We start from the raw sequence: 19,742 nt of genomic DNA on the forward strand, positions 1-19,742 counted from the left end.
CTGGGCTGGGGGGCTCAGCTGTGCCCTGCGGTGGGGCCCTTGGAGCCGGCTGGGACCGGCTGTGTCCGGCACGGGGCAGCCCCGGCCTCTCCCCTCAGGGGCCACCCCTGCAGCCCCCATGCAGACACCTGGGCATGGGCACCTGAAACACAGGAGAAGAAAAGTCTTAAACTAGTACTCAGGCATTTCAAGTTTAAGCAACATTATAAGTCTGGTTGTCATGGTTTAACCCGGCTGGCAACTCAGCCCCCCGCAGCCGCTCGCTCACTCCCCCCTCCCTCAGTGGGATGGGGGAGAGAATCGGGAAGAAAATAAAAGGTTAGAGCCGAGGGCTGAGATAAAGACAGTTTAATAAGAGAAAATAATAATAATAGTAATTATGAGAATGATAACAGAATATACGGAATATACAAGACAAATGATGCACAATGCAATTGCTCACCACCCGCTGACCGATGCCCAGCCCGTCCCGAGCAGCGAGCAGTCTCCCCGCGACCGACCGACCGACTAACTAACCCCCCCGAGCATGACGTTCTATGGTCTGGAATAGCTCTTTGGTCAGTTTGGGTTAGCTGTCCTAGCTGTGCTGTACTCCCAGCTTGTTATGCACCTGGCCGAGCAGGAGAAGCTCAAAAAGTCCTTGAGTAGTCTGAGCACTACTTGGCAACAACTGAAAACATCAGTGTGTTATCAACATTCTTCTGGTACTAAATCCAAAACACAGCACTATGCTAGCTACTATGAAGAAAATTAACTCTATCCCAGCCGAAACCAGGACACTGGTTTAGCTTAAAAATCAATTATAAGGATATGATACCAGCTGAACAAATTGAAGGGAAATTGTATAATTAGAGGAAATTTACATTTCATGGATCTTGCAGGAGATTCATAACTTGAGATATTTGAAGACATGTCTGTGGGGCAGATTTAGTCACACATCTTCAAACTGTGGTCTCAGGTAGATAAACTCTGGAGGTTTCTTGTTGAGTAGGTAGGTCAGAGTCACAAAGCTCTTACGATCTTCAGCAGGTTAAGGTCAGCAAAATCCGTATGAGCCTAGAGCAAATGAGAATAAGTACCAATTTATTTCTTAGACAGGAAATCAGTCTGCTGCCCTTCGCTAACCCCCTGAAGCCCACCATGTGGGTATGGCAATGAGGCAAGGCGGGCAACCATTGCACAGCGAGTCCTCTTCTGCATGTGGACAAGGACTGCTTGAACTAAGCAGCAAGGAGCAGTCATAACGGCTCGGCTGGCTTCCCAGGGCAACTGTGAGTCAGACCCTTAATTTGGTTTACCCACTGTTTGGTTCCTGCTGTACTGCTGGGGTCCAGTTGAGTTGGATGCATGGCAGGTTGCTAAAGTAGTTCTCAAGTGGAGAAAAAGCAAGTTTAACACACTTTAACAGTAGATTTTTGGTCTTCCTTGTACCTGGAAGCCCTGTTTGAAGAGAGGTAATAGATTGGCAGGACATTTTAATATCATAGTTAGACAAGCTGGACATCATCAAGAAGGATCACAGATGCTGAAATCCCAAGGGAAGAAAAGGTAGCAAAGAATTAAATTACCTAGCAATGTCTCCTCCTTCACAGCTCTGACAACAAGGAAATTAGCTGTGATGGTTTTCAATACCACAACACAACTGAAACTCAGAGGAAACAACTATCCTTCTCTGAAATTTATCACAGTGCTCACAAACTCCCCATCCTAGAAAGGGCAGGCTTCATCTGCCCACTCTTTTATCTGTCTCCTGTGTAGCCGTAGATGTAAATTCAGCTTTAAAAATAATAAAAAAAAAAAAAAAAAAAAAAGGAGTTTGAGATCTTGTACTTCAGCCAAGATTTGATGTACTTTTCAACGTCAGCAAATTGGAAAATCTCAGCGTAAGTTGGAAGTTGAAATAAATGAGCTCTGAGATCTCTGCCTTGGTGGGAGGATTTGTTTTGTCTTTTCTTCTTCTTGGCTGCTTGTGAGTATTATTTTTTTCTGAGCTTTCTTGCATCTTGCCTTACCATGTCACACGCAAAATAAAAAAGCATTTGACTGTGCAGTCTGTTAGGAAACATGGAGAAGAGGGCAAACTGACTGCCCAGATGAAAGCATCACAAGCAGATACTTTCTAGTGAAAAAGGTGGGAAAGATCCAACTGCCTCTGCAGATGCCAGATCCAAAACCCCATTCCCAGACACAGGAGCCTGGTCTGCTTGCAGACAAACAGCTGCAGGTGAAGTGAAGTAAAGAGCAGGCATTAAATTGTACAAGACGGCCCATAGGAAAAAGAAATGGCTCCCCCCCACTCCCCATACACTGACCCTCTCTGTCTGGCCAAGACCTCCCAAAGGCTCAGTCAGCCACTGTGAAGATCAAGATGGCAAATCCTATTTTGGTGTGTGGTTTTATAATAGAAACCTTGCACTTGCAATAAATGCTCAGGGTCCCTGCAGAGTGGAAGGAGATTTAGACTTTTCTGAAAAGGATCTATAAAAGTCACGCATGAAAGCTGAGAGCGCCCATGCTAGGAAATAGAAAATGCTGAGGACAGATTAACTCCCCTCCTCTTCAGGCTCTAAATGTCTTAGCACAATATTCATTTAAACTTCATTTAAGACAGGTGCTGCCTTTCAAAGAGACCACTGGAAGCACAAGGGTCTGCCTAGGATGTAGAAGATGTGGATGGCAGATCACATGTATGAAACCTTTGGGGATGCAAGCCAGGCCAGATCCTGATCGCTTCATTTCCCTGTCAGCCAGTTTTTCATGATAAGATCTTGTCCCATAATAGTTCCCCTCTTATGCAAGGTGAGGAACCCTGCCTGGAGGAGCAGGTAGGATTATGGAGTTAACACCAAGCTGGGCAATGTCAAAATCTTCTCAACTGTTTCAGCAATAAGAGGATGTTATTTTGAAACTGTGGGGAAAAACACACACGAAAAACAAGCTATGGTAATGAATTTTAAGAAGTAATTTAATGCTACTCATAACAGGGGAGCATAATCTCTCAGACTGATGAACAGTCTAATTAAGACTAATTTATGAATAATAATTCAGTCTAAATAGTCTATGTGTGTACGCACGTGTATGTGTGTTTGTGCAAATAGTGAGTCTGCCTCAGCACTTGGTAATCTTGTGAGTGTTTTGGCAAGGGTGTTAATGAACCATAAAGTAGAGAGATCCAGTTGTCTGACAACGCTTCATAATAACAACAGGAAAAGGAGTGTAAAAAAGGGACGCGCTATGAATGCATTAAATGTTGCTGGTTTTTTACACTTGTATGCAAACAGTGAACCACCAAGGAATGGAATTGTACCAGGCAGCACTGGGGGTGTTTCAGATACACTCTTCCATCACTCATACTCCTGAAGCAGAGAAGGTTTTGTTTGTCTTGCATTAGTTTTGAGAATGACACGCACCAAATTTCTTGTTGCAAGGTTATTAAAAATATTTTTATCTGTCATAAAGCAAAAGCTGTGAATTCCATGAGAGGAGAAATAAGGAAAAATAAAGCCCTCCTGTCATTTGTTGTAAAGCAATGGTTGCAGACTCAGCATCAATTTTTTATGCATTTTGGTCTCTGGTTCTTATCTCTTAAACCAGTGTTTCTAAGCAGGATTAGATTTATACTTCTGATAACCTGTAGAGCAATGTTTCTTGGCATACTGCACAAGGAATGAAGAAAACATAATGTTTTCCATTTCTTTGTTTCTTTGCAAGGAGCAATCATTAAGAACTTTGCTGAGAGATTACATTGGTGCGATCAGTGTCTCTTTTTTTTTTCATTCAGGCGTAAGATGTATAAGCAGAAGAACACAGATAACAGTAGGAGAGAAGAATTACCTACTTTTTACATGGAACACTGGAGAAACAACTATTGCAGTGCTGTGTGCAGTTTTCATGTCCACACTTAAAAAAATAAAAAAGTTAAAAAATTAGAAGAGACAGTGGAGAGCGCAAAGATTTGTTTGGGGTCTAGCAAACATTTCTTCCTAAGAGATGCCAGGGGGTGTTTGATGGGAAGGTTAAGAGACTATGAAATCATTCTCTAGGGGGGCATCTAACCTGACTCAATCCTTATTCATTAAGAAACTCTAAGTGAAGAATTTCCTTCAGACTAAGAATGGGAACTCTGGGCTTAATGCAGGGACAGAAGATGCTGGCTGCTTGCAACAGGGACACATTTAGAAGTTGTTGGTTTAGTACAGCTTTGGAAAGACACACCAGTGGAAATCCAAACCCAATGTGATGAGACAACACCAAGAAGTGCTAACAGGAGGGACCTTTGTTGTTCCTTTGTCCTCTGACATCTGAGGTGGGACCAAGCCCCAGTTGAGAAAGCTATGTCTACCTCTATGGTAGAGCCCAGACTATCATTATATTCCAGTCCAATCTAGTCAGTGCAGTGAATGGACTCAAAAAAGCAATTTGCCTGACCAGTCAGTAAGTAGCTACTTTAGGATGAACTAAATTGCTCTATTTGACTAAACAAGCAATTCAGTTGCCAAAGAGCAGGTGTGTAGAGTCACTTGAAGTATTCTAGTATAACCACACAAGGCTGATAAATATGACATGGAGAAACACTGCAAGAGAATGTCTGGGGTGGTGGTGGGAGTCAGGAGAAGCTTCTCTGCAGGTTAGAACAGGACTCATCATCCCTTCTTTCACCCCTGCTTCAGATCAAAACCTACCACCTTCTTTTTGTAATGACTAGGGACCATCCAGTCCCACCTTCTTCCACACAAATAACTTGCACCCTATGGTGGTCCCAGACCTTCTGTCCTTCAGCCATCTATCTTCTTCTGGCAATGTGAATTGTCTATTCCCTCTCCAAACAGATTGTCGTCCCACCTTCTTGCAAAGTAGCTTCTGGTCATACTCAGCACAGCCACACTCAAGTCCCAGTCTAACATCCAGCAAGGATTCCCTTGACGCTTCACTCTCCCAGAGCCTGTCCAACCTCTCTTCACCTCACACCTTCACAGCCATCACAGCACTTCTGCCAAGCTGAGCTTGCTCACAGCTGCATGGGTGTAAAAGCATGTGAAAATGGGGAGTATCTTGGGGGTAACCCCAGTAGGCAGCTAAGCACCACACAGCCTCTCGCTGACTCCCTTCCAGCGGGATGGGAGAGAGAATCAAAAGGGTGAAAGTGAGGAAACTCATGGGTTGAGTTAAAGACAGCTTAATAGACAGACAGACAAAAGCTGTGTGCACACGCAAAGCTGGGCTTCATCATGCATAACAGTAACTTAGGAAGACAAACACCATAACTCCAAATGTCCCCCCTTCCTTCTTCCTTCCAGCTTTTAGTGCTGAGCATGATGTCATATGGTATGGGATATCCCTTTGGTCAGTTGGGTTCAGCTGTCCTGGCTGTGTAATAGCTAAAACATCAGTGTGTTACTAACACTGTTTTCATCACAAATCCAAAACATAACACTACACCAGATACTACAAAGAAAACTAACTCCATCCCAGCCAAAACCAGTACAGAGTAGAATAGGGAGATCGCAGCCTATCTCCTCAAGCGTCACAGCTGTTCATGGTTGTGAAAGAGGAGGAAGCTTTGAGGGAGGTAAACAGGAAAAAGGGGCAGTAAGGATACAAAAACCACATTAAACTTCATCAGTGAGGGCTCCTGCCAAAGGCCTCTACACATTTCATAGAGCGTGCAAGGGACCAGGCCCTTTGCTTGTAACCTAATGCTTGAGAATCATTAGGCTATAGAAATATCAATTAAGCTTTGGCTTTTTTCAAAGGGGTAATTAGATAGCTTCTCCAGACCTTTTTTGGTATTGTTTTCTATTATTTTTCTTGATGGTTTTTCGTTTTGGTTTTGGTTTTTTCAATGTCTGAAATCCAGGCAGCTCTATAAAGAGATTCAGACAAATACAATACTCTTCTAAAACTGACTTCTCTCTACTTAGCCCTCTAGCTAGGGAGTTACTTTCTTATACAAAATCAATTACAACTTTTTTGAAAAACTGATTGACTCTTCCAAGTAATCATAGAGTGAGTTACTCAGATTTACTTCAATTCAAGCCACATTCTTCTTTACAGTTGCAGTAGAATATGAGAAACAAGGAAAAGGCAATATATATCAACCTGTAATGCATTGTTCACATGCAGTAGCTCATGGTACTCGGCAGTAGCATCTAAAAATAGGCCACAAAATAGGGAGAGATATAAATATATAAATAGATATATATAGAGGTATATATCTTCAAAGTTTCAGCAAAAATTATTCTGCCGTTTCAAACAATGAAGCTCAGGGGGGAAAAAAGTTGCACTTACATCATTTCTGGACTTACCAAAAGTAGAGAACAGCTGGATGCTGAAGTGCTCATCTATTGAGGGAAGTGAGAAAAAGCAGTGGTGTGATGAGAAGATGCCATAGTAAGAGACTTCAGTGGTGAATGAATACCAGGTTGGAGTTATGTTGGGGGAAATGAGAGTCAGCTCATACCATACTAGGCCCAGTACAGCACAAATACAGGGAATGCTGAGCATCAGCAATGCCCTGGTGCTCTGCTTTTCCTAAAGGGCTGCTGTGATTACTGGGAGGATAAAACAATTTATAGAAAGGAAATTATTCTGGGGAAATGCTGTTTGAAAGTCTATGCTCTTCTCATAGGGTATTGCTGCAAATAACTGCCTGCTTTATAAACAAGCAAAGAAATTTGGTGAACACAAGATTACATAAGGTTTACAAAGGCATATTAAGATGTGAGATAGGAGCTCAGTACGATCTACAAAAGAGCCTAAGAAGGGAATTGCAGATGATTAGGCACCCACCCTGCTTAGGTCCTTTTGCAAGTGCTGTGAGGTACCCTTATCCATCTCTGTATGCAGAAATCCCTGAGGAAATTCCCCAAGCTTTAATCATATCCCTTTTAATGAAGTTTGAACCTTGAATTTCAAGTTCCAAGCACAGAAATGAATCATGAATGGAATTTTCCCTTCACTTTTGAGCTCCTCTCTAAACCTTCACTTCCCCCTCAGCATCCTCAGTGAGGCACAGGCTGTACGTGCAGTGCACAAAAAGGCACATTTTTTGCTGGAGGAAAACAAGCAAAAGTGAGCCATCAAGGCAGGACTGCATGTGTTCACTGATCTGACACATTTTGACTGATCTCTCCTCTTTGTCCCTTGTGTTTCTGTCTCAACCTTCTCTCTTTGTCCTCAACTTCCACTGAGATCAACAGAAAGTTTCTTATCACACCCTAACTGTTATTTACAAACAGCAAGCTTGGAGGTTGGAAGGTTTAAACATTTTCCCTTAAGTATATGTTTTGATCGTGGAAAAAGCAGGGTCCTTAGAAAATTTCAGAAAAATTGCTTCTGCTGTTTGAAGGAATGAGGCAAAGGAAAGAAGCAGATTTAAAGGCATTTAAAGTATATCTAGGGAAGTAAATCTTCCATAGATTTAAAGTAATTATTTCACCATTTTCATGCTGATTCTCTTAACACTTTCATGCTCACCTCCATGCCTCACTTACCAGCAGTGTCCTGTCCATTCTCCTTGTGCCTGATGAGCTGTAGTTGCAGCAGAATATGTTGCACAGAGTCTCTAGGTCCTTCTAAAACTCTCAGTCTAGCAAGCATTCTCCATCCCAGGTTTTGGAAGAATGGCCCAAATTTTTCCAGCGGTTGCTTGTTTTGGCTGGTAGGGACAGCTATGGCACTGAAAGCAGGGTGGCTGACCCCCAGGTAGCCCAGAGGAGCAGAAGGAACAAGAACCAGGCTGAGAGCGGAAATACTATGAGGAGCCTGGGTAATGGAGGACCACAGGTAGGGGAAGGGAACAGCACTGGAATGAGCAGCAAAGAAGGTCAGGGCAGAAGAGTCCCCAGAACAGCGAATGCAATTCCCTGAGCTGTACCACTGCCCTGGGATGCTGCAGCTTGCTGTCTTAGTCCCACTGTGAATGGGACACAAGGGAAAGCATGCAGCCCACCTACCACAGCTTCACAAGCCCCCATAGAACCTGCAGAGGGGGGTGCATGCTGGTCCTTTGTCACTGGTCCTTGTCACCTCACACTCCTAAGGGTGAATCTAACACATCTCCCAGGAGACAGAGGGCTACTGCAAGAAATATGGCCTGAGGGCTCCTGGCAAATTACAGATGAAGTTCTCAGACTGACAAGCTTAGCTAAGTCTGTAAGAGACCCAGACACAATCTTGTGCTGGGAGAGAATGGCAATAAAAAGCAATCTTGCTTTTATAGTCTTGAGCAGAGGCAGTAAGCATTTAAAGAAATGCTCAGCCAGCAAACTGAAACAGCAACAGCAAAACACTACATTTTTGTCGAAATTCAAACCACCTCAAGGAGTAAATTAACTCTAATCAGTTCTGAGCTCCTCAGCCCATCAGAAATGACAGTGTTGCCATATTTATTGTTTCAGTAAGCTTCAATTGCTGGAACAAGGAGCCCTCAAAGGAAGCCAGGCAATTTCAAGATGTGGTGGATATAAGTGCATTAGTTGTGCAGATGGGTAGTTCTTTGCCTGAACTATTTTTAAAGACCATAAGAATTACTCATCTATGTTTAAGGCTGCTAGAAAAAAACCTAAATATCTGTCCAGTATATTTCAGACATCAAGTCAATAAAGGAAACTGGGTGCTATGGAGAAAGTACTGGGGACTATTTTGTGCTCCACGCTGTATTCCAATCTAATATTTGGTCTCACCTAGTTCAGTGATCAGTGAGAATAAATATTTCTTGGTTACACTTTGGAAGCTACTTTTATGTTATAATCTTTTTACGAAGGTCTCAACATATAAGACAAGTAAGTTAGCATTCAATTCATGATGAAGAAGGGTAAAAAGAAACCCTGAGGAACCACATTGTCAATGCCAGAATTCAGAATAGGGATTGATGTCCAAGCCTTCTGTCTGTGGGCAAACCTTAGTAACTTTGCCTTCAACGTGCACAGTTGCCAGAAAAGCTGGTTTGGTCTTAGTATCCCAAGAAACATGCTTGTCTGAGTGCAGGTTTCATGAAAGAGGGTCATTATATTATGGGGAAAGCTAATACTGCCAGCCAGCCACTGTTACTGCAGGAAGAGCGAGTGCCTGCCTGGGTCCCCCTTTCACTTTCACCCCAATGGAGGATCCTGCTTCCTTCCAAGAAGCACATCAGCTTAGTGTTCCTGATTTTCTTGCCTATTTCCTTCATTATTTACCTTACCTTCATTACTATGACTACCATTGAAGAAAGAGACCTGGGGCATTTTTTAATTGAGATGTATAATACTTGAGTTCCTTAGTTAATGTACTGGATCTGGCTAGGATTGAGTACATTTTCTTCATAGCAGCTCATAGGGTGATATGTTTTGGATTTATGACAAAAACGGTGTTGAAAGCACACCAGTGTTTAAACTGTTGCTGAGCAGTGCTTACACAGTGTCAAGGCCTTTTTGGCTTCTCACACTGCCCTGCCAGTGAGTAGGCTGGGGTGCATAAGAAGTTGCCTGGGACACCTGACCCAGCTGACCAAAGGGCTATTCCACACCATATGATGTTATATTCAGCAATCAGCACTGGGGGGAAGAAGAAGTAAGGGAGGACATTGGGAGTTATGGCATTTGTCTTCCCATCTAACCGCTAAGCATGATGAAGTCCTGCTTTCCTGGAAATGGCTAAAAATCCACATGCCAGCAGGAAGTAGTGAATAAACTCCTTGTATTGTTTTGCTTGTGTGTGCAGCTTTTTCTTTACCTGTTAAACTGTCTTTATCTCAACCCACAAGTTTTCTTACGTTGGCCCTTCCAATTCTCTTCCCCATCCCACCAGAGGGGAGTGAGGGAGCAGGTGTGTGGTCCTTAGCTGCCTACCAGGGTTAACCCACCACAGTGAGTCAACAAATATTGGCTGGGCATAAACAGTCGTAAAATCTTCAGGAGATGCAACACAGCAGCTAGAACCTGATCTAGGTGGGCAAATATCTCATACTTCTGACATAAAATAGCATAGTCACTCCTTTGAACATGTTCAGGTAGAAGATATGGCTTCTTTTGAAATACTGCAGCTCACTCCTACCCCAAAATAAATAAATTTTTCAAACAAATTCTTCCATTTACCCCCAACGTCCATTTTGGTGTTTGGGATCCTACTGTCTGCTACCTCATTTAGAAGATAGTAGGCCCTTGAGTGGGAAGCCAATAGGCATGGGTCCCATGTCTTAAAGCTGCATTCCTGTATGAATTCTCCTACCTCTAGTAGGAGTTACCATGCTTATGACCTTTCTGTCAGAGCATTACTAGCATCTTTTATCCTATACACATGGAATATTGCTATCTGACATCTCGAACTTTCTTTTAGATTTGGTTGAAACGGGCCATCAGGTTAAAATATATATGGGATTAGGGGATACTGAGTAAGAAACAGAGAGTGTATCCACACAACCACATTTCTTACTGATTTCAGCACAAACTCAGACTAATAATAAAATAAAATGTATCGTGATTTCTACCCATTCCCCTCATTCTAATTTAGAGAAACTGTTTTTGTCAGGACACAGTTAAGAGCCATCCTCACTAATATCCAAGATCCCCAGGGTATCATTTGGAGAAGAGTGATTGCAAACATCTCTATTCAGCTTCCCCCGAAGGCTCAGACTCCCATGTAAGTCAACACACAGCTCTCAACCCATATGATCATATTATTCAGTAGCTGTTAACCAAGAAGCCAGTCCATGGGCCTAATGAGCCATGACTACTTTTCCAGATTGGGTGCAGATAACAGGCATGGGACAGACTCTTCTGATTTTGTTTACAAACTTCTTAGGTGCACTTTGTCTCGCACAAAAAAAAAAACAGATTTAGTTTACCATGGACACAAAGGGCAGTTGAATGAAGAAGGCATAAGGAGTCAGAGGCATCTAATCTGCTAGCAGTACTGCTTTTCTCACAAAGAAATGAGTCTGTTTGCAGAAGATTATGAGCTTTGCTTAAAATAACAGCTTTTATGAAATGCTGGCCTCTCTGCCCACAGGGGGACCTCCATTCATGCAAGTTTTCCTTCACGACAGTGTGTGCTAGAATTATATAATTTAATCTTCTCCTTTGTCTTTTTGAATGAAGGCTGAGAATATCAAGTCTTTGCTATTGATTCTGGCATCTGGGACTTGCTCTAAGAAAAACATCAACTATTATGTGACTCACAACTGTGTCACAAAACTTTACAGGAATACCAGTGCCACCCTTCCAGCTTGCTTTATTCAAGTAGCTGTATCACTTTTGAAGGTCTTTGGAAGATGTCTTTTCTTCCTATGCCTCCATTTAAACTAAATCAGACTATATCATGGACCAGAGCATGCTATCCTGCATCCAGGCTTTACTGTTTAGCCATCAGGTTACCCCATGGAACCATTTTGGTCCATAATAACTAACATGGGCAGTGCCTGTGCCTGCTTCACCCATTAGGCTCAACAGGTAGCATAGACTAGACTGGTCCCAATACAGTTTGGATAAGAGGGTTGGGAAGATGATTTAATCTTAAAATAAGTTGTGTCATGCCACCTGCTTTCACAATCAGAGGCCGAAACACATTTTATTACCAGGGAAGACACAGCTCTCCAGCACAAATACAGAAAGTGTTCAAGAAGGGACTATTAGCTTCGCTAAAGCTTTTGATTCGGCAATATTCAGGCTTAGATTCATTATTTTCTTAATAAAAAGACCAGTAAGTGTGTTCACTATCTTGTCAGAGAGCTGCCAGTCTGAATCCCTGCTTTCATAGTCCTCTTGTATTGTACAGGTCTTGAAAGCTTTCTATCGTATCTCAACATTACAATTCACAAGATCTTTCGAGATTTTAAAAATGTATTAGTACTAATCTCTCTCTTCCCCTCTTGGTCTCTCTCTCTCCCCTCACCTGTGCAGTTAGCCAGATGGTAACTAAGGCAACCTGGATTTATAGCAGGATGTGCAGACCATAAAATGTTTTGTAACTCTCTAACTCATAATATTTCTGGAAGAATCTGTGGCATGAACAAACCAGGAGGATAAGAGCCACTCATGAATAATACCGCTGTCCTAATCTTTGCCATGAAACCTTTAATCGGTTAAACAGAACCTCCAAATCTCCCTCCAGATACAGACCTGACATCTCCATCTCTAGAGACTGTCTATACTGTGGTTTTCACAATGGCACCTCACTTTGTCTTCAAACCATAAGGTAATCTCCAGCCAGTTTATTTCCAAAATTCTAATTTGACGGTGTCAAGCAAATGTCCTTGGAGGAATCAAATCTGCTTGCCATAAAAATTAAACCCCATAAAATTTGGGATTTCATCCCACTCTTACCTAGTTATTGGACAATACTTTCCCCAACAGCTAGTTTGATGACTTGCGCGGTGGCAACCCTAGAAAATAGAGGTGGGGTCTGTGGGAGGTGAGGAAGCCATGCCTGAAGGATTTCCTGCAGTGGTGAAAAATACGAATAAAATGGATTTCACAAGTAGAATTGGTCATTCTTGTGTCCTTAGGCAGTGGAGTACATACCCTGTTAATACCACAAGGGCAGTGCCCAAAGTAAAGGAAGACAAATTCATTTCAGGAGCCACCTGAGGCAAGAAAACCCTCCCTCTGTTCCTCTCCTGCTCAGTGCAGCTTTTTTGAGATCTGTTTCAATAAGTCTTATGTGCCACAACCAGAGGGGCAGAAACAAAGCACATTGTTTCCATTATGTGTCTGGACCATGTCAGCCTAGAACTAGAAATGCTTGTCTTCTTTTCAGATTGCAAAGGAAAAGACTCAAAAGCAGGCATAGAGCTGCCTAGGAAAGGTTATTCAGGTTTGTCCAGATTTGGAGAAGGGTATTGCTTTATAGCAAAATATTGCAATGTACTCACAAGGTAATCCAGTGCCTATCTGAAGCTTAAGCACTCGCTTAGCTAAACTCAGTATTGTCTGCAGGTGACTGCACTCAGTAATGTAATGGGACCCTGATCTCCTGCTGAGCTGGTCCTCGCTCAGTCTGAGGCTTTCTGGATGCAGCAAGGCACAGATTCAACCCAAATCTCCAGATCCACCTCAATCATTCTTCATCTGTCTGCTCCTGCCTCATATTTCTCTCCCTCTGCTTTGTGTTTACAGGGTCTTTATTGCCAAACATTTGGTGTTGCCTTCCAATGCTAAACGTTGCTTTCTTTTCACAATACAGTTTTTGCATTTCCTTGCCTTGGTGCAAATACTTTTGAGAACTGCAATCTGTGCAGCGCTAGGGCATGGCTGTGTAGACAGACTTAGCCACAATTTGTGTGCTGCACTTCTAGATTCTTCCCAGGGTCACTGTTGTTACCACAGGAGCTTGTACGCCAGCAAGGACCAGTTACCAGCAACACCCCACCAGCAACATTGTCCATCCCAGGAACTGTATCATCCACCTGGTGACAGCAAGAGCTGGTGCAGAGCATCGGGACACCAGCACACCAAGGTCACCTTCCAAATGCTTGTCCACTGTACTAACAACAGTGCGGGTAGGGGGGTCTGCATGACTCCTGTTAATGGATGAGAACACCGTTTTGCAGAATATACTGAAAAAAAAAGAGTAACAGAAAAGCCTCCTGTTTTGATGAGTGTGACAATTTCCTTTCTATTCAAAAAACCCTTGGCTGAAGTTTATTTGCAGAGACACCTGAGCCAGATAAGCCTTTGAACTCTGAGACATCAATGCCACCAATGGTTTGATGACGAAGACTGCTGCTGTGATGCTCTGTGAACCAGGGAAATAAAACTCCTGGGATCAGGCACAGAAACGAAGCTGTAGAAGTCGCTTGAGAAATGGAGCAGTCAGTGGTGTAATGACTTGAAAGCTAGGGGATCATCCAAGCGATGATGTCTGTGCTACACACAAGGAATTCAATCCCTTCTTCCAAATAAGGGTCTTTGACAGATTATAACACTACATTCTGGACAGAAAGATATTGTGTGTCTGATGCCTAGGCTTTTATTGAAGTCCAGGATTATGAACTGTAAATCATTTAGGCCACTTCAGATAAGTATCACTTTCAAATCGGATTATAATTTGCAAAGGCACAACATGGTCAGGGCAAAAGTATATCAGACACCAAGATAAGGATTCCAGGAGGCTCTGCTGCATGGTAGCTTTGCAGATGAGGAACCAGAGTATTGGGAACATTGTAGTAACACATGCGCTGACGAAAAAGGCCTTTTTTAATCCAGCTTGAGACAGAGGTGATTTATCAGATATCTCAAGGCAATTGCCACAGAGGACTGTGGAAGACTGCGTAACATGCAGCTGTTTCTGGTTGCTTGTGGTATTTTGGCACACATAAACATTATTAACACCACTATCGTTAAGCCTCATTTTCCCTTGTGTTTTGCAAAAAGCTATGGCATTCACCGTTGTGCCAGTGACCATCCTTTGAATGTCTTGTCGTCTCCCTTTTTCCCATGCGATGCATTTGTCTATGTCCAGCAAAACAAACAAATGGAAGAGCCACCAGCTCTGACTCAGAGGGGCGCTGGACGCCACAGGCAGCTTCCCAGAGGAAGTGGGTGTGAAGGTTTCTCTAGCACGGCATGCAGACAGTCTCAGGCATGCTTTGCCAGCTTGACAGCGAATCTGGAATTTAAATGAAGGAAACGCAGGTCTCCCTCCTGCCCCTGCTTCTCTCAGAGATGTCGGTGGAGTGAGTCATTGATGAGCTGCTGTTGCTGCGTCATCACTGCAATCATCGGGGAGAAGCCCGAGTCACAGGGAGAAGCTTAAGCCATTGAGTTATTCCTCACCAGAGTGCTGAGGCAGGCAGGGGAGGACGACATTCAGCAGTGGGCTCAAAAGAAATTCCCTAGTAGGATTAAGCTGCTTTGAAGAGGCCTCCCCTTCCCCTAGAGGCCCTTCCCTGCCAAGCTTTGCATTGACCTGAAAGAGGTTAAAGTCATCCACAGCCTGCTATGAAAAGGGAGTTTTGACTATGGTGTTTGAGCCTTTGATGCCACTGAAAAAAAGGATGAAAGGGCACCGACTCACAGCTGTGGTTCGGTTTTATGTCCAGGTAGGTGTGTGGACACAGGAAGATACTGGAAGATTTGTATCCAATTATTGGCTCTGCCAGAGCTTTGACTGAATTGGTTAAACCACTGACACCAAGTTTTTCTCCTATACATGCAAGCACTTCAAGCCATTCCTTAGGCATCATCAGCATACTGAAAACCACTGATCAGGCCTCACTTAACATACGTACCTTGGGAACACAAGTTTCCTCCAGAAACATGCTCAAAAAACCCCAGTATCTGTCAGTCAGTTCCAGCTGATGAGCCATTCATAGAGCTAGCCCAGAGCAAGACTATGGAGCAGGTGTCTGAGACAAGATTTGTCCTGCTTATCTTATCAGTAGGTCTGAGCTCTGGGTATGGAATTTGTGCTTTGAAAGTCTTATGGTACAGGAACACTGGTGAATGCTTAGGGGCTTGTGGTGTGTGGGAAAGGGCAGAGAAGAGGAACACACAGTCAGCATCATCTGTATCATTCTAAACTCCACATAGTTATTCTGTGGAGCAGGAGACTCCAGGTGGTCTCTGGCATTCCTAAGAGGAAATGCCCAAAGGATTATTATCTGACTTTTTTCTTTATTTGACCCTGGATTGTTTCTCCTTGACCGGAGTTCTATATTCTGTTTTACTCTGGCATCTCCGCTTAACTACTGAATTTTTCAAGGATCCACCATTTCTCTTGATTTATGAGGTGAGAGAGTGACAAGCCTGACTAATCACTATGTATCTCAGTCTATGACATCAAACTTTCACAAAGGTCAAGGAGGAGCTGCCATGAGAGTCATGGTGCCTTAAGAATAATTTTGACATGGAAGCTGAATTTATATTAGCCAGCCCCACTCCCAGCAGCATGAAATCCTGCCTGTGTCTGGAAGGGGTGGCTATCATGGCCTTCTGCTGCACCAGCAAGATCAAGGTCCAGAAGAACAGATCCACCGTATTCAGTGTTTCTTCCTACTCTCCTTAAATAAAAAACCCTCCTGTTTAATTTTGTTGTCTAAAGCCAGCCCTGAAGTTTCTTGGGCCATCATAACTGGAGAAGAAGACACAACAGGGCTTGCTGTGGCCCAGCCTCCCCCTTCACATAAGGAAAGCACTAATCCTTAGCCTTGGGGTAGCATGAGGATTCATTAACTCATGTTTACATAGTGCTAAGTATTAATTATTAAGTCAAGCCACCACTGAAGGGAACAAAAGGCCTTGGCTTTCTGAATAATAGGGCAAGCACTTCTTGGAAAACTCCCACAGCCATTTGACAGATGCGCAGTGTGACATTGCTTGTAGGAAACTGCAACCATGTTTTCCTTTAAGTCACATAACTAATTAAACTCATGAGTTGCCTCAAGCTTCACCGAATAATGTGGTGCTTTGGAAGGAAAACCGCAAAGCTTGTGAATAGCTGAAGCTCTGAAAATGAGGATTTACTGATGAAAACCATGAAGTCAATTTCACTAGCAATCAAATGGTGAGCATTTTTCCTTTGTCAGATTGGGTTTTGGTGTTAAAAAGAGAAGGAGAGGCACAAATAAGTGAACATTTCCCTTTTACAAACAATTACTGTATCAACAATATAGCAGCATGCAAACGCCAAATAAAATTAGGACTCCACAGAACAAGTTATTAAACAGTAAAGGACAGCCCCTGTTCAGTGAGAAAGGTCAATGTCTTCTACTCTCCAGCTGAGGAGAGCAGGGAGCACAGAGCATGGCTGCAGGTTTCCATCTGCTTCACAGATACTTGGTAACTTCCTTGGTGGATGCGAACCCATCATGACCAAGAATATGCCATTAGTTTAAAAGATATTTTCTAAAGACCATCCTAAGTAACAGAAACAATGGGGTCTGTGCCATACCAGTAGCCACCCTTTCTGCCCATTTCTGGGGTTCTCTCCTTTAAATTGAAAACAATAAGTGTCAGGGGCCAGACAAGATCTTGACCTGGCCATTCTATGTATACACTATGCCTCAGCACAATAGTTGACCCATAAGGGTCAATGCTTTACAAAACACGAGTGTATTTCAACATGGAAACACAGGGAGCAACCAGGTATCTGGTTATATGGGCTCTGAAAATTGTAAATGAGCTTCACAGACATACCGCACATCCATGTGAACGTGGCCATGGTCACAATTTTATCACTGGACTCTAATAACGTGCTTGCAATTGCTTATAGCCCCAACATAGCCTCTTCCACTAGCCTAATTCTCTTCTTACATAGACCCACCCACCCTCTTCACCCTCCAGTTAAAAGGCACCCCTGCAGCACACCCCAAAATTACCCACAGGGTCAGCAAACTAAAGAACACCAGCTCCAAAGTGACTCCCCAGGAAACTTCTCCATGGATAAACTGCAGCTATCCAAGGTCAGATGGTACCAGGGAGTCAGTGCTATTATTAACCTTGCCAGGGAAGTTATAGGACTCAGGAATAGTGAGGGAAATGTCTTCATTATTATTATTCCTTGTTGCTTTTATCATTAGTACTGCTAGGTATCCTATATCACCTGTATTACTAATAGTCATAGAATCATAGAATCACTTTGGGTGGAAAAGACCTTTGAGATCATTGAGTCCAACCTTTAACCTAACCCTGCCATCCCACCACTAAACCGTGTCCCTAAGCACCTCATCTATCCTTCTTTTAAATACCTCCAGGGATGAGGACTCGACCACCTCCCTGGGCAGCCCATTCCAGAGCCTGACAACCCTTTCGGTGAAGAAGTTTTTCCTAATGTCTAGCCTAAACCTGCCCTGGCGCAGCTTCAAACCATTCCCCCTCGTCCTATCATCTGTTACCAGGGAGAAGAGACCGACCCCCACCTCCCTACAGCCTCCTTTCAGGTAGCTGTAGAGGGCGATCAGGTCTCCCCTCAGCCTCGTCTTCTCCAGACTAAATAATCCCAGTTCCCTCATCTGCTCCTCATATGAGTAGTATTAGTAGTAGCAGTAGCAATAAAAATAGTAATGAGCATTATCCTTAGGAGCCATAGTCATGACTTCAGCTTTACTCTTACCTGAAAAATAAATCCCTTAAAGCATTTCAGCTGAGTTGCGCTGGCAAACCCAGTTAAGTCTGGGGAGGGAGACTTGCTGGTGATGCATGCCTACTTGAAACTAGTATGGCATCTCTAGCCCATTTCCCATAGGTACCAAGACACTATAGGATGGCAACAGCATTTAGTCAGAGCTAGTATGGGCAACACCAGAGATGGAAAAACAAAATGCACTCGAATGAGTAAGGGAGGAGCACAAGGAGATCCTCATTTGGAGCGTACAGGCTCTGCTCAGATTTACTGTCACCAGTTAACTGGTTCTGTAAGGTAACCACTTATGTGTAACTGATAGGTAGTAAAAAGAATTATTTGATGATTATCCCATTGCCTTTCCATTACTGGCCTGACCTGATAAGAAGCAGCTCCCCTATCCATCACAGCTGTGACCGTTCTAACTGAACTCATTTTTCAGACCACTATCAGCCAGCCTTGGCTATTTTTACTCCTAGATTTATGGGGAGAATTCATCCCCTAAATTCAATTTTCTTTGATGAAAGCTTTTCAGAGATTTTTTTTCATCCTTTCTCCATTGTCTGTGAGTTATGCTTTACCTTCTCTGTCCCAGGTGTAAGTCCCGGAAGGTTATCTGCAGCTGCAGGGAGATTGCATTGCCTTCCTATATTTCTTTTTAACTACTGAAGTTATTATATTCAGAAATAATATTTTTCATTCAAATATCAGTGTAAGCTTCAGGAAAGCTTAAAACAAGGTAGAATCTATGTTTGTGTATGTAGGTGGGTTTTTTCCTCCTCCCTAGTAGACCCTGGATCAGCTGGTGATCTGTGAGTTTCTGTAGAAGTGAGAACATCAGGCAATTACATGCTGGAGGATGCTCACCATTTGCTTGCATTACTGCTTCAATTATCCATTAATACCTGTAGCAGACTTGGATGCTGCTATCTGCATTAGGCACTTCGCATCAGTTTGAACAGCAGACTAAGAGTGCAAGTGAAAAAATAACTTCCACAGAAGAGAAGGCAGTCCTCAGGAAAAAAAAAAAAATAAAAAAAATTCCCCAATAACTCAAACACCTACTGAGTCAGAAATGTCCTGTTCCTCCCTGTCAGCCCTATGCAGGGGTGTTGCTGCAAGTTCATTTCCCAGAGCTGAGTTTGGCTCTTTGGGGGAAAATCAGCCACCTCCTGTTGCAAAAGCTGAATATCTGTCTTGCAGAAGGGAGATAAACAAGTTGCAGATGCACAGGTCTGAGTGAGAGACACGGTACTGATGACTCCTTGGATAATCTGTACTGCATTTAAAGAACTAGACCATGTCCTGTCTGTGTAAAAAAATACTTTTGAGGCAGAAAGCCCAGCCGTGCCCAGAAAACACTCACTGAGGGAGCAAAATCCAACATAGCCCAGACTTCTGCATCCCTAGACACCCAAAATCTGGGTTTGGATGTGAGGTCTTGGCTTTTGCTCATCCTTGCTTACATTCCTGTTTGAATTACTAAACTGAATTGCTTTAATGATTTCGAGTTTCGCATTTCACTCCTCTCAGGCAGCTAAACAGCAGATGCTTCAGGAGGTTGGCAAGGCAAGCAGTGAAGGTCAAAAACCTCTCCAAACCCTCTCTGCAACACATAACAAGGCGTGGAAACTGAGAAGGGATAGTATCTGATACTGCCAACCCTGACATTCAAAAGTCTGGAGCCAGACCCATCCCCAGGG

The sequence above is a fragment of the Egretta garzetta genome, unplaced genomic scaffold, assembly GCF_000687185.1.
Source record: "Egretta garzetta isolate BGI_Z169 unplaced genomic scaffold, ASM68718v1 scaffold74, whole genome shotgun sequence".
Lineage (NCBI taxonomy): Eukaryota > Metazoa > Chordata > Aves > Pelecaniformes > Ardeidae > Egretta > Egretta garzetta.